Source organism: Stegostoma tigrinum, chromosome 12, assembly GCF_030684315.1.
Source record: "Stegostoma tigrinum isolate sSteTig4 chromosome 12, sSteTig4.hap1, whole genome shotgun sequence".
In the NCBI taxonomy this organism is placed as follows: domain Eukaryota; kingdom Metazoa; phylum Chordata; class Chondrichthyes; order Orectolobiformes; family Stegostomatidae; genus Stegostoma; species Stegostoma tigrinum.
Window position 1 is genome coordinate 45,687,832 of NC_081365.1, and position 10,008 is coordinate 45,697,839.

General features: G+C 43.2%; 1 protein-coding gene across 3 annotated transcripts in view; it reads right to left on the reverse strand.

Moving 5' to 3' along the window:
* sytl5 (synaptotagmin-like 5) overlaps window positions 1–3,650 on the reverse strand; it is a 178,816-nt gene extending 175,166 nt beyond the window's left edge. Inside the window, exon 1 of one of the 3 annotated variants that reach the window (XM_059650317.1) lies at window positions 3,420–3,650. The gene's annotated coding sequence lies outside the window, so the exon portion shown is untranslated. The remainder of the gene's footprint in view (window positions 1–3,419) is intronic. The other 2 variants (XM_048540619.2, XM_048540620.2) reach the window with 2 other exon arrangements.
* Between the last annotated feature and the right edge of the window lie 6,358 nt (window positions 3,651–10,008).

Below are 10,008 nucleotides of genomic sequence, written 5' to 3' on the forward strand. Positions count from 1 at the left end.
CACAGACCAAAGATATGCAGGTTAAGTAAAGTGATCATGCCAAATTGCCCATAGTACCTAGGGATGTGCAGGTTAGATGGATTAGCCATGCGGAATGCAGGGTTACAGGGATAGGGTAGGGGGATAGGTCTGGGTGGGATGGTCTTTGGAGGGTCAGTGTGGACTTGATGGGCTGAATGGCCTGTTTCCACACTTTAGGGATTCTAACATTCCCGAATGGTCTTGCTCAAATGTTAAAACGATTCGCCCTTGTTTTCTCTTTCCAGTTTTCGCCTGCTTAAAGATAGATAAGTTTCATCCCACTGGGCTATATCTTTTCTCATTAAAAACAGCATGTGAGTATGGACCATAGAATCTGTTCAGCAACCCTTCATTCCTGGTAATTGCCCTGAGAAATGGGCTGACACCATCTATTGATTCTTCAATCCACATATTCGCATGTGTGGGTCCTCATTGGGAGCACACCCAAATTTTTTTAATGTTAGATTTTGGGTAGTTTAATGATATAAAATGAAGTAGCACTGCAAATTAATCTGCTTTTTTCAGGAAAACAAGAATTGTTGCAGCTGGGCCATAATGCTGTCTATCAATCTGAGAAATCCGCAGGGAACACCTGTGAAGCTTCACGCTCTATTTGTACTCCATATAAAATTCTCTCAATAACTTAAAACTCTGCCTTTATATGCAGAAGCCCAAATGCAGAGTTAGCCACCATCTGCTAGGAAAACATGGACTTTCTCATTGACAAGTATTGTTCCATTATTAGTTTCTTTGTAATTATAAGGATGAAATATTTGGATCTGCAACAGTCACATCCTGTTACACATTGTCACGGCATTTATCTCTTTTGTTCAAATGGTTTTCTACAGTATTTAAATGTATTTCACTTGTTTTAAGCTAGCTCTATGTAACATTTCTTATGCTACAGGTCACAAAATTATCCTTATGAAGAACACTATTACAATTTTGTTAATGTCTCAGCCATGGCTCTGTGACTAGCATTCTCATCCCAGAGTTAAGTCCTATTCCAGGGGTTGAGAGCAAAAATCAAAGATGAGTCTCCAGTGCTGTATTGAGGGAGAACTGTACTGTCAGAGGTTCCACACCTATGATAAGAAATTAAATGAAGGCACCTTCTGCCTGATTGATTAGACTAAAAGATTCCATGGTGATATTGTGAAGAATAGAGCAGTTATCTCTGGTGCCCTAGCCAATATTAAGACCACAATCAACATCACAAAGATATGTTTAACTTCAGTAAGCCTGGTATCAATTTGTGTTCCATGTTCCCAACATTACGACTGTGACTACCTTTCAAAAGTACTAAATTGTTCAAAGTGCTTTAAGATGCTTGGTGGTTGAGACCTATTCTGTTGAACATTTTGCAGGGGATTAGACTTTAGAAAAATTGCAAATGCTGCAAGTATTAATTAAAATCATGAAAATGCAGATATCCATTGTTTAAAGCATGTTCCAATGACACATTTTGTCAACTGGGAAACTCACTCGAATAATATTGTTGGCTGTGACATCATTTTAGTTTCGCAAAATTACCAAGCATGCACAGATTGTATTGCAATTGTGCATGTTCAGTCTGTTTCTTCATTGTTCCTGTTGCCTTGCTCACCAATCTGACCCTGTTGCTTCTTCAAAAAGGAAAGAGTGAAACACCCCTCTCTCTCTCTCCTATTCACCACTTCTCCCGAACCCCTTATGTCCCTGACCTCCTTACTCCCTCTCACTCCTTCCCAATTTCCATTTCTTGCTCCTGCCCTTGTCCTAGCCTTCTCCATCCCTCCTGCTCATCACCTGATCACGCCTCGTCCTGCTCACGGCTCCTCCTGAATTTCCCCACTCCCTCCTGCTCACAGCCCCTATTCCAACCACTACACTCCATCCTGACTCTCCTCCCCGTTACTCCCATTCCTACTCTTTGTGCCTATTGGAATTTTGTCACTCAACCCACCCATCATCCTTTCCAAGCATTTCCCTCTGGCCTGTTTGCCACTTATTGCCCTCTGTTTCCCAATCAGCATCCTGATTTCAAAACCCTTTCACTCATCACCACCTCTCCTGATATCTCCTTTGCCAACCCTTCCAGTTTGTTGATTCCAGCTTTCTCAACCTATCCAAAGCCTGGCTTGCTCTCCCTGCCTTCTGCCTTCCTCCTTATGTGGGAAAGGCAGGTGAGTGGAAGGCAGCAAAGGGGCTGGAAGAAGCTAAGAGGCTGCAAGCAGCAACTGGAATGCAACGAGTGGGAGAGGGAGAGGTAGCTTGGGTTGGGGAAGTGGTGATCAGAAGATAAGTAGAAAGGGAATGTTTGGTCCACTTAGGCTCAAGACAGCCAATAAGTTTCTAATCTTAAAAGAATACAAGTACACAATGTTTTCCTGAAGATATTTTGAATGATACATGACAGAAAGTTGAACATTGTGGTTCTATCACCATCCAGAGAGAGAGATGACTGGGCTATTTTAACAAGGGTTCCGCACCAAAAACCTTTGTTTTTACAGGTGTCAGGGATCTTTTCGATGTATTTCCAACGTGTTCCTTACATTTGTTAGTTTAACCACGTACAGGTGGCATGAAATCTCCATTCACTACCGGCAGCATTCTTAAGGAAAATAACAGGGAGACGGATCAACTCTAGCAAATGTGTTGCCGATTTATCCGTGGAGTTTATATAGGCAGGCGGAGAGACTCCCAAACAGCAGGAAGGAAAACTACAGTAAGGGAACTCAGCGAGAAGCAGCGATGGGAGCGGCGTACACTGGCCAGCCGTAATATTCCACCACACTGTCCTCACCCTGACAGGAGGGGAACCGGCTCAGCTCCTTCAGCGGCTTCACAGTTTTGTCCTTGATTTATTTTGCAGTATTGGTTGGCTTGAGGCAACTAAGTAAACACATAACCTCGTTCAAACCGACAGGAGAGCTTCGGGGATTCATCGAAACGGACAATGTCCAACAGGGTGCTGCTACATCTTCTGTATCTTTCCCCGCAGCTCCCGGCCCAGGCGGGACTGACAAGTGCCCAGGAAACGTCGCTGCAATGTAAACGAAAACACAGCCAACATCCCAGTGCCAACTCAGGCTGTATTCACAACAGCTCTGATCACACGCTGTACTTCCAGAATAAAACACAATGTTTACCGCCAAAATGTCGAACAAATGTCGATTTTACTATGGTCCACAATGCACCCTTTCCGAATTTCTCAGCCTTCGGCTCAGGGTTTCCCACTACTGTCACTCCTTTCACTACTGTCCATAATGGCTTGATCATCATGGAGCACTTCCTTCTCTCACACTTAGTTCCACACCCTGGATAAACTCGGTACGTGTTCAGTACGTGTTGTGCAAGAACTGCTGACACTACCGTGTTACAGTATCAATTCATGCCCACATCGACAGATTTCTTACCTTATCGCGCAGTGTATGTGGAGAGGTACCGCGACTGTGAATCCAGCCTTGTAATGTTCCGGGCTGCTTTGTAGCTCTGGATGCTAATAGCAGTGACGGAGCTCTTGGGGGTTAAATGGAAAGAGCTGGCGATTGGTTTTATTCCTCTTCCGTGTTCCTCCTTTCACACTGGTCGGTGCACTAACCTAGCAACTATCGGAGATCTCTGGCTTTAAAGGGGCGGGTCCTCAGCACCGCGGAGAAGCTCGGGCTTGCTGGATACGAGCAATCCTACTGGCATTGGATGAAATGTTCCAAACTTAAGTCGCACGGCTTGTTGCTGGAGACAGGATTGTTTCTTCTATTTGCTGAAATACTGAACAGAATTTGGTGTAACTGACACCAGTGTGCAACGCGCACAAGCTTGTCAAGCAAATATTTCCTTTCCCTTTCCACAATTTCGTCATTGGAAGTACCTGAGAGACAAAAACCCTGCAGGTGCTGGAATCCACGGTAGACAAACAGGAGGCTGGATGAACACACCAAGCCAGGCAGCATTGGAGGAAAGGAGCAGAAAGCCTTTCAGGTATCACCCTGCTTCAGGACTGGATGTGGGGGTGGCAGGGGGCTGCACATATTGGGAAGGTGAAGGGGTGAGGGTAGAATAGTGGTGATAGATGGACACTGGTGGTAGGTACGACCTGGTTGGTCGATGTGAGGGATGAATCCAGTTGATGGCTGGAAGGGAGGGTCTGTAGTTGGAAGGGAAGGGAAGGGAAGGGAAGAAAAGAAGTGGGGAATGGGTGGCAAGGTTATTTGAAATTGGAGAATTCAATGTTGAGTCCTCCGGTCTGTAGGGTGCGCAGGCAGAACATAAAGTGTTGTTCTTCAAGTTTGTGTGCCAAATCGCTGTGAGACTGGAGGAGGCTGGGGACAGACATTTTGGAGGGGGAGTGGGGACGGGGAGTTGAATTGGATGGTGAATTGAATGGAAGGTTAGGCTGACTGTTAACGACAGGCAGAGATTCTCGGCGAAACGGTCACTTAGTCTACATTCGGTCTGCCCAATGTAGCGAAGACCACATCGGGAGCACCAGATGCAATAAACTGGGTTGGAGGAGATGCAGGTGCAGCTCTGTCTCACCTGGAAGGACTGTTTTAAGACATTGAATGGAAGTGAGAGAGGTGGTGTGTGGGCAGGTGTGGCATCTTCCACAATTGTAGTGGAAGGTACTGGGTTGTTTGGAGTGGTTGGTATGGAATATGTGGGAAGTACATCACGTTTCCATAATTATCTAATGACACTGTCATTTGTATTGTTGCAATGGTGTGAAATTTGCCTTTGAATCAGTCTGAAACTTGCTACCCATCAAGGTGGTGGGGGTGGAGTTGAGTATCATGCCCCTGTTGCAGATGGTAGCATGGAATTGAGTTGTTTGTGGTGACTGTAGTTTGCTGGTAGCTAATGAGTCTGACTTACCCTTTCAGGCTTTCCCACTGTGAGGATTTTGTTGTTGGCCTGTATTGGGTGGAGGCTGATTACTGATTGGACGATCTGGATACCATTTGTGATGATAGATCAATATTTTGGTCCAGTTTGGACGTTTGCTTCCCATCTGTGCTGGTTGCCAGATCAGGCCTTCATTGCAGAGTGTGAGTGCCCCTTAGCGACTGAGGCCACTGAATGGGACATTGCAATTCCATATTCTGTCCATCTCAACTGATGTGAGATTGTCATGACCATGATACTTGCCATGTCTGTGTGAGAACACTCATTCTGTTTGATTCTAGGGCAATTTTGCCGATGTCCTTGGACCTTAGTATGCTGGACAAACTCAGTAGAAGTAGCCTGATGAGAATGTATTTATCTCTGCCTTCAAAATATGTAAAGGTCCTACTTCCACTACTTTGTGAATCAAAAGGGTTCGAAAGTTGAAGATCTATAATTTGTCCAAACTTCAGACTAGAGAAGCATATGGAGAATACTTGCTCAATAAATGTTAAGTTTTGTGCCAGGTCTGATGTATTGATTTCAAAAACTAAAGCAAGTAATTTATCACAGGCTGAGCTGGCATATTCAGTTCAGTGGTGTGCCTCTTCAGCAGTGTCAACTTTTGGGGATAGATTGCTTTCAAGGTATGGGAAATGAAGGAACATTTCCAATGTTTTAGCATTACTCTCAATTGAAGGCATTAACTTTGATATATTTGTTGTAGATTGGCAGCAGATTTTGGTCTCCCTTGTTTTTAGGGTATGTCCCATGCTCTCATGAGAGCATATCAATGATCTATTGTAGTTCCACTTCAGTATGAGCACTAACTTTTGCATGTATTGCAGTTCTAATACAGAAGTGGTTGTTAACTTGATTTTAGCCATCAACTAGTTGATGTTTAAGAGTTTACTAACAGTACGATAAGTTATGACCATATCTGGAGAGAAGCTGTCAGTAATAAATTGCAGTGTTGCTGCAAGAAACAATAAAAATAGTTTTGGTGCTGTGAAACTTAGTGATTTTACACCAATATTTTATAGGGAATGTGTCTCTGTTGGAGCTATTGTATAATACCTTTATTTCCATCTTGTCATTTAGGAGATCAATGACATTTGTGAGCATAGCTGGGCATCCATATCACTGTAGAACTTCCAAACAGCAATTCACTTTACCAATTCAAGGGATTTTGTATGATCAAAGAAAGCCGTGTACAAAGGGATATTCTGTTTTTGCTTACTTTCTACACTTGGCATGCTGTGAAGGTGTTGGTTAAATCTCTGACAGACCGAAGGCCAAATTGGACTCCATGGAGACCCTCTCTGCAATTGGCGAAAGATGATTGACAAGTTACTTAACTAGGACTTTACCAATAGTTAAGGGCAATGTTATGTCCCTGTAGTTGTTACAATTAGATTTAAGTCCCTTCTTGAAGATTATCAAATTGCAATTCAAAGGCCATTTGTAATTTCTTCATACTGCCGTAGTTTCACAAAAAAGCATGTGTCAATGTGATCACTATATCTCATTCACACTTCAGGACTACCACAGCAATAATGTCAGGACCAGAAACTTTATCTTGTTGGCAGCAGTTAGCACATCATCAAGCAGTGGATCATTGAGTAGCAAATGTCTGAGGAATGTGCAGCAACTGAAATGTACTTGCTAAGATCTCAACAGATGAAGACAACAGACAAGACTTCTGCCATTACCTGAAACCTGAAAAAAAAGCTCCATGTGATTTACTGTTTCCACTTTTGTTGAATATTGTTAATGTCTAGCTCACTTATAATTGTATATTTTGAGAGGTTCTTGAATGTTGTTTGTGTATCATTGAGTTCTAATTGACGGTTCTGTGAAGAGGTTTTCCAGCAGGCATTTATATTGTTCCCTTCTTGCCATCTTTAGATCTTACTGATGCCAGCCCATGATTTGAACATCTATAAACCTCTTTGTTTGCATTGAGAAAGGCACATGTGTCATCCATGCCAGCAAGAAGTTGGATTTTTTTCTACGCTCTCCATTTGTTTTTCAAATCATTTGTTTTTCTTTGAACTTCAACTTTAGTTGCCTGCGAGTAACACTTTTTGTGGCATTTGGATCATGTAGTCATGTTTCTGTTTATAGAGTCATACAGGTTTAACAGGATGGAAACACATCTTTTGGCTCAACTTGTCCATGATGCCCAGTTTTCACAATTAACCTAGTCCCATTTTCCTGCATTTGGTCCATATCCCTCCATACCTATCCCATCCATGTATGTATCCAAATGTTTTTTAAATAACAAAATTGTACTTGCCTCCACCACCGCCTCTAGTAGCCCATTCTAGACACTCACCACCTTCTATGCAAAAAATCTGCTTCTTTGGACTTTTTTGTATCTCTCCCTTCTTACCTTAAACATATGCCCTCTAGTTTTAGATTGCCCTACCATGGGGAAAAGCTGTTAGCTATCTACCTTATCTATGCCTCTCATGATTTTTTTGACCTTTATAAGATTATGCCTCAGTCTCCTGCAATCCAGGGAAAGAAACTCCCAGTCTATAATTGATGAGTGTTTGCATTTGTGTATTGTCAAACCACTGTTATTTATTAGTGGTGTGCTGACGACATGTACTGCTGATGTGATAATCAGGAGTGAATATTGCATGTGTTACAGGAGACAGACCATTAAATGGAATTGTTTGGTGATCATTGGTATTTGAGACCAGCCAACAAAATGCACCAACATGATGACAAGTGTGTACTCCTTTGTTTTGGTGCAGTGGTACTATCCACCTCTGGATTAAGAGGTATAGGTTCAAGTCTTACCTGCTCCAGCAATATATAATATACACCGCTGAACAGGTTGTTTAGAAAATATCTATAAGCCTCCTTTAGGACATCATTCAAAACATGACTTTTTTTTCATGTTTCTGAATCAGCAGATGTTTATTACCTACAAGTCTCAACATGCGCATATCATGTTGAAAACCAACTAGCCAATAAAGTTAAACGAGAAAAAGTCTCTGTTTAGAAGATAGTTTAATTTAGAAATTATAATTAGCAATAATAGTGAACAAAAATTTCATACATTTCAAATACGTTTATTAGTTCACTGCTTTTAAGGGTGGTATTAATCCATTTAAAATAAATGGGTTTACATTTGGATACAAATGCATTAAACATTTATTTGCAAAAGTAATCAACAGTGATTATTTAATATTCAAAACAGTTTGCTAAGAGAAAAGTTCCCTCAGTTGACATGTGTTTTTCTCAATGCAAACAAAGAGGGCTATGGATCTTCAAATCATGGGCTGGCATCAGTAAGACCTAAAGATGGCAAGAAGGGGGCAATATAAATGCCTACTGGAAAACCTCTCCATGTTTCAGTGTTATCTGTTTGGAAATAAAAAGTGTCATTCAGTGTTCCTGCTTCCTAAAACTGCTCAATGCCTCTACTGGAAAATAATATGTTTGTGAATGGCAGTCAAGAACACATTTTCCCCTTATTGATATAATAAAATTACTGACTTGAGAATTCTTAGTGAGATGCGACATCAGTTATGGATCCTCAGAACTCCATTCCAAGAAAAATCACCACCTGTGGGAACAAAATGGAGTAACTGAGACAACAAGGAAAAGTTACCCGAAAGAGAAGAAGTGATTTTGCTTCTGTTTCTTGGATTGTTACTTTGCTTTGTTCCTGAAGCATTTAGTAAAATATACAACCTAAAGTATTGGAGAAGCATATATTTCCCTCTGGTTTCTCCATGTTAGTCTCTAACACTGTTTTCCTCCTTAAGGAGTTCTTTCAGAGACACTGGTCTCATTGATGCTATATCCGGTCAGAATACAAGTTTGAATTGTTTACCTTCACCAACAATAGGTTTAGGTAAAGAAGACATGGGAGGAGGTTCATTTAGAGCATAAAAGCTGACACAGACCAAAAGTGCTGTATGGACAGTTTCTGTGTGAATGGATATTTGGAAGTCAAACAGACGCCTTGCAATGTTTACATAATAAAATGTGAGGCTGGATGAACACAGCAGGCCAAGCAGCACCTCAGGAGCATAAAAGCTGACGTTTCGGGCCTAGACCCTTCATCAGAGAGGGGGATGGGGTGAGGGTTCTGGAATAAATAGGGAGAGAGGGGGAGGCGGACCGAAGACGGAGAGAAAAGAAGATAGGTGGAGAGAGTATAGGTGGGGAGGTAGGGAGGGGATAGGTCAGTCCAGGGAAGACGGACAGGTCAAGGAGGTGGGATGAGGTTAGTAGGTAGCTGGGGGTGCGGCTTGGGGTGGGAGGAAGGGATGGGTGAGAGGAAGAGCAGGTTAGGGAGGCTGAGACAGGTTGGACTGGTTTTGGGATGCAGTGGGTGGGGGGGAAGAGCTGGGCTGGTTGTGTGGTGCAGTGGGGGGAGGGGACGAACTGGGCTGGTTTAGGGATGCAGTAGGGGAAGGGGAGATTTTGAAACTGGTGAAGTCCACATTGATACCATATGGCTGCAGGGTTCCCAGGTGGAATATGAGTTGCTGTTCCTGCAACCTTCGGGTGGCATCATTGTGGCACTGCAGGAGGCCCATGATGGACATGTCATCTAGAGAATGGGAGGGGGAGTGGAAATGGTTTGCGACTGGGAGGTGCAGTTGTTTGTTGCGAACTGAGCGGAGGTGTTCTGCAAAGCGGTCCCCAAGCCTCCGCTTGGTTTCCCCAATGTAGAGGAAGCCACACCGGGTACAGTGGATGCAGTATACCACATTGGCAGATGTGCAGGTGAACCACTGCTTAATGTGGAATGTCATCTTGGGGCCTGGGATGGGGGTGAGGGAGGAGGTGTGGGGACAAGTGTAGCATTTCCTGCGGTTGCAGGGGAAGGTGCCGGGTGTGGTGGGGTTGGAGGGCAGTGTGGAGCGAACAAGGGAGTCACGGAGAGAGTGGTCTCTCCGGAAAGCAGACAGGGGTGGGGATGGAAAAATGTCTTGGGTGGTGGGGTCGGATTGTAAATGGCGGAAGTGTCGGAGGATGATGCGTTGTATCCGGAGGTTGGTCCAGTTATCTTATTTTCAGAACTAAAGCCAAATATCGCTGAACGAAATAAACTATTTTCTTTCCACATTCACCTCTGTGATAGATAATGAA